The sequence below is a fragment of the Hyaena hyaena genome, unplaced genomic scaffold (genome assembly GCF_003009895.1).
Source record: "Hyaena hyaena isolate Hyena2069 unplaced genomic scaffold, ASM300989v1 scaffold_899, whole genome shotgun sequence".
NCBI lineage: Eukaryota > Metazoa > Chordata > Mammalia > Carnivora > Hyaenidae > Hyaena > Hyaena hyaena.
Genome location: NW_024081530.1, coordinates 182181 through 188086, shown reverse-complemented (window position 1 = coordinate 188086; position 5906 = coordinate 182181). Strand labels below are relative to the sequence as shown.

At 42.1% G+C, this 5906-nt stretch overlaps 1 long non-coding RNA gene across 1 annotated transcript; it reads right to left on the bottom strand.

The window, feature by feature from the left end:
- Window positions 1-414: 414 nt before the first annotated feature.
- On the bottom strand, window positions 415-4201 carry LOC120222637. Its single transcript, XR_005526094.1, has 3 exons — window positions 4070-4201; window positions 3194-3542; window positions 415-587 (listed from the first exon to the last, which is right to left on the bottom strand). It is a non-coding gene; the product is annotated as an uncharacterized LOC120222637 (long non-coding RNA).
- Window positions 4202-5906: the final 1705 nt, after the last annotated feature.

The following is a 5906-nucleotide window of genomic DNA, read 5'->3' as shown; positions in this document are numbered from 1 at the left end:
CCTCCTCAGGGGACATATGGCAATGTCTGAAGACATTTTGGGTTGTGACAACAGCATGTACTACTGGATAAAAGACAGAGATTTTACTTATGATCCTATAGTACCCAGGACAGCCTACCTTTCCCCCTCAACAAGTAACTATGCATCTCAAAGCGTCAAGTACCAAGGTTGGGAAATCCTGTAGTAAAGCATAGGGCAGTTAAAAAAAAAATTTTTTTATGTTTTATTTATTTTTTGAGAGAGAGAAAGAGAGCATGAGCAGGGGTGGGTCAGAGAGAGAGGGAGACACAGAATCCGAAGACAGGCTCCAGGCTCTGAGCTGTCAGCACAGAGCCCAACACTGGGCTCGAACTCACAAACTGAGATCATGACCTGAGCCGAAGTCAGATGCTTAACCAACTGAAACACCCAGGCACCCCAGCATAGGGCAGTTTTAAAAGGGGTCAGCCAGATACTCTAAAATTATAGGAGAACTGGGTGATATTAATGATAAATAAAAATTGAGACACTCTGGAAAGCAAGAAACAGAAGCTGTAGGATATTGTAGTGGAGGAACAAGAACTGGGGATTCCTTGAGTAGTTGATACCTGGAAAGAAAAGGAACTCATAGTGTGACAGATATTGCTGGTTTTCCTCCAAAATTCATTCATCCTTTATTCCAAAGTCATGGGGTTTCAGCCTGACATATGGTTGCCCAACTAAATACTGCACGCCTGGCTATCAGATATGACCACGTGACCAAGTTCTCACCACCGAATGTGAGCTGAAGTAATGTGCACAACTTCCATATTAAAAGGAAATTGTTGCCCTCGGATTTCCTTTCTTTTTTAGAGAGCTGGAACATGGACATGGCCATATCTGAGCCTCCACCATGCAGATGAGGACTATAGCAGGGATCAGCAAATGCTTTTCTTAAAGATCTAGGTAGTAAATGTTTTTTTTTTTTAAATCTCTATGGCCCATTTAGTCTTTATTGCAACTACTCAACTCTACCCATGAAAGCAGCTGCAGAAAGTATGTTAACAAATGGGCATGGATGGTTTCCAATAAAACTTACTTACACAGACCATAAATTGCAAACCCCTACCCTAGGAGATGACAGAAGATTGAGATAAAAGGTGCATGGGTTCCCCAGTGGACTTCGTGGAGTAAGGGACCCCACCAACTCAAACCATTACCAGGGATAGATAATCATGAGAAAGACATGACCATCTCCATTCTTTAAGTGTTTTTAGCTTCGGAAGTCTTTTTGCAGTCACTTAAACATTACCTTCATAGACCCTAATATTCAGACTGCATTAGGCACCTTACATATTTTTCAATTAATCTTTTTAAAAACATGTTAAGTCTTATTCTGTTTTATAAGTAACAACACTGAGGCTCAGAGACACTTCTAGTGCCTCCCCACAAAGGTAGGAAACAGCAGGGCTGGGCGTGGTGATTTGGATTCAGGTCTATCTTATTACCAGACTCTGGAGTCTTCCCATAGCACCATCCTGCTCTAGTAAGCAGCTCCTGTTCAAATCACATGCAAAAAGAGGTGTATGGGGGTTCTCTTACTTATCAGCTGCAGGTCTTCTGGTTTGTCCTTTCAAAATCCAGCCCAACACTCACTTTTTCCAAAAAAGGCTAACCTTCTTGCCTTCAATTCTTGCAGGACAAATTTGTAACATTCGATGAATATTTCACTTTCAAACTCATATGGTTATCTTTGCATTGATACGGCAAACCTCCCTAAATGGATGGTGAGCTCTTCTATGGCAGAGCCTGCCTTGGTGTCTCACCAACGCCTCAACACTGAAGACCACAGCTCACACACAGAACTCTGCCCTCAGTGACTATTGCTCTCCCCACTGCGGGCTATGCACTGCAGGCCATGGTTCTGGGATTCTAACAAGACCTGACAGGAGAAGAGACACAATGCGGGTGGGGGATTTAATCTGTTCACATCTCTGTGTTCTTGCTACTGCTGGACATCTACCTCGTGGGCAAAATACTCACATGACCAACCGAAGCATTCACATACTATAATAATCAGATCCAATTGAATTGTTTATAGCATCACATGCTTCTTTAAAGCAAAACCTGGGGGGATCCAAGCACCCTCTTCGCTCTGTGGCCCGCAGAGGTCTGCTTTGTTCTCCTTTGTGACAGGTTCACATGTTACTCTCAGCGTATGCCCAACACAGACTTTTTGTTCATAGCTGGATTTTCTGTTGGTCTGATTGAATTCTTTTTCAGATTCTCAAACTACACATGTTGTGAGCTAAATGGTTCCCAGCAGGAATCGAATGCTGTGGGAAGACCACCCAGAACTATTCTCCAAGTGACGTCACCTATTCTCAGGTGATGGTTCTGCTACCAGACCATCTATCTCACTGCAGTGTTTTCCAGTGACCGAGAAGAACCTCCAGGTCTGCGTCTTTCTTCAACCTCAGAAACTATCGTGTTAGCCTCCTGCAAGAAGCTGGCTTCTTAAGTCACCATTAGCTTTCTTGTCACCAGCACTGCTAAACCAAAATAACTCATCAGTGGGAGATAATTCAAAAACTTCAGAGAAACTCCCTGTGTTAGGACTTCTGCTCTTCCTTCTGAGACTGAGGACCCTGCAGTCTGCATATCTGAATCCTATTAATCTTTAAACTCCTAATGACTAGCCTGACATTTACTATGTGATCAAGAAACGTTTGTGATCTACAATGATATTCATCATCCCCTGCATTGAAGAAAGACAGCTCTCCCTGGTGGGAGCTCACTGCAGGAGTGAGCCCCTGGGGACCGCAACTTTGAAAGTCAGACACTGTCATCAACCTCCCCCACCCAAGGATAACCTGCCTGTTGCCCTTTATCATGGTAAGTACACATACTGCATGTGTTATGACTGAGATGCTGAGGGGCAGTCAAATACCTCCTAATTAATTAAGGTGGATTAAATAACCTAAATAGAAGATTCTGAGTAGTCTGTTGTTTTAGCTTTATATTTAAATATTCAATGACTACCTGCTCCTCTGTGTGCCATGAATCATGGCGTGAGTAAGTGATTTAAGGTGACTACTAGATTATGCCCAGGAGGGCCTGTCAATATGGCTTGCTATCAACTGCCACTTTATATCAAGGCTAATGGAATGAAATGTAATATGAAATTCTGGTTTGGAGAAAAATAAAATAGTGGTTGTCCATTGATTAAATTTACCTGAAAGTCTGACATAGTCATCGACCAAATGTTGTATTTCTGAATGAGTCATGTGCTTTTAAGAGGCTGCCAGTAAAATGCTGCTTGCATTTTAGACTGAACACTGAAAACATTTGTGCCTTAGATTAACTCCTGGACTCCTAGTTCAGACTGAGCACTCAAACTCCAAACATGCCCAGGCAGGAGTGTGAGCCTTGAGTGATCCTCTCTGTCTCCTGCTGAAGATCCAAACCTGGTGGGCTTAGACTGCAAACCGGAAAGAGCCATGGGCCTAAACAGGTCCAAAGCTCACATTTCACAGATGAAGACACCTTTCTGCTACACCATCTTCATTCATTTCCTCTTGTGGCTGTAAGAGATGACTACAAACTTAGCGACTTAAAACAACACAGTGATAATAATAAGATAATGATCTTACAGCTTTACAGCTCTGGAGGTCAGTAATCTATAATACACACATAGCACTGGGTTCCCTTTGCAAGTTTCAGGGAAGAGTTCCTTTCCCTTCCTAGCTTCTAGAGGCTTCTGGCTCTTGTCTGCCTCCTTCATCCTTAAAGCCAATAGCATAACACTACCCTCCCCCTGACCTCCTGACTTGCTCTTGTAAAGACCTTTGCAATTATATGGGGTCCAGACAGATAATCCAGGACCATCTGTCCATCTCAGTACCATCAACTTAGTCACATCTTTAACATTCCTTTTGCCATATAAGCAACATATTCCTAGGTCCCAGGGATTCAATTACAGATATCTGGGCAGGGGATATTACTCAGCCTACTATGCTGTCGTCAAAAAAAGGAAATGTTGCAAACAAGGCACTGAAATTACTTCATTTTCATGGAAAATATTTCTGTCCATTAACATAATATTTTCTACCTTCGATGAGCATGGCGGTGAGAACCTAAAGCATCAGCACAAGGATCATGCGGGCTCCATCTGGCCTGGCTCTGCTGTTCACAAGCTCTATAAGCTTCAACCAAACAATTCATGAATTGTCCATGTGGCTTAAGAATCTGCATCTTAAAGGAAGTGACAGGAAATGAGGAAGGAGAGATAGTATGAGTGAACCTGAAATATTATATTGAGGAATCACAGGCAAAAATGTGAGTTCCATAAAAGCAGAGCTCTCATTGCTATTTACCCCTGGACCTTCAGTACCTAAAATGGTATAACATGATGAATATTTCATGAATGAAAGAACGTTGTTTCATGAGCCCGTACTATGAAGGCTGTTATGAAAATCACTTATGCATCTCTGTCTTTCCAACTAGATTATAAACTCCTTGAGCAAGAGAGCCAAATCTTCTATTTCATATGCTCACAATACCTAATAAGTGCATACTTAGATACAACTAACAGGTAAGAACCTACTAGATGCATGCTTACGTGCACTTAATCGTCAAACTACCAAAGAACTTATAATTTAGTGTTCTCAGTTTTCACATATAAATGTAAATTTGAAAGAAATCATCTATTTAATAGCATATTTATAAACTTTCTTACACTGGACTCTTTGGGAAATCTTTTTAGCAATATATTCACTGGTTTTAATATAAAATGAAATAGTCTCAAAAGGAATCTTTTTTTGTTGTCTATTTATTTATTTTGAAAGAGAGAGAGAAGAGAGAGAACATGAGCAGGGGAGGGGCAGAGAGAGAGGAAGACAGAGAATCCTAAGTAGACTCAGTGAGGTCAGCATGGAGCCTGATGGAGTGGCTCAGTCCCACAAACAGTGAGATCATGACCTGAGTTGAAATCAAGAGTTGAATGCTTAACTGACTGAGCCACTCAGGAGCCTCCCAAAGAAATCTTAAAAACACCATCTACTACAGCAAATGTCGGGGCCTTGCCCAGAGTACCTATGTCTACCCCCTGCATCTGCCAGTCCTACAGCTCCTTCTACTATGTTCTAAAGGCTCTCACTGGCCAACAGCTTGCAGGCACTACAGATCTGCCAGGGAGTTCATTCTTCCCAGAGTAGCCCTCAGCCAATGGCTGATGGGAATTAGGATACATGTTTAAGCCCCACCTCTTGGATGAGAGAAGCCCAAGGCCCATTCTACATAGTCTTCCAGCATTCCACTGTAGGATGGAACCCTGGTTGACCATGGTGGTAATATGCTCAAAAACACATGTTTGCTCTCTTTCTTCCCTTCTCTATATCACTTTCCCACTCCTCTACCAGGGCTTTCTGAAATTACCTACCAAGTAAAGCTACCTACATCAAATCTTTGTCTCAGGGTCTGCTTCTGAGGCCACAAATCAAGGCATACCTACAACCACCAGAAGATGGAAGAGGCAAGGCTCCCCGAGAGCCTCTAAAGGGAACACAGCCCCGCTGTCACCTTGATTTAAGCTCAGTGAAGCAGATGTTGAACTTCTAGCCTCCAGAACTTTGAGAGAATACATTTCTGTTGTTTAAAGCCACCAAATCGTGGTAATTTGTTACAGTAGCCCCAGGAAACTAATATAGTTTTACACTGAATAAGTCATTCCGTTAGCAAAACTGAAGCATCTTAAGAAGTGCTTACTTCTTTTAGACCTCTAGGATTTAATTTCTCAGTTTTGAAATGGAAACTGACACGTTCTGAAGCAGTTATCTGAAATAGATAACACTACTCCCATGTATAAAATTCTCTAGTGGTTTGCATCTATCTTAGAATAAAATCTGATCTTTGCACAGGGCTGCAAAGTGTCACATGGCTCCCTGCGT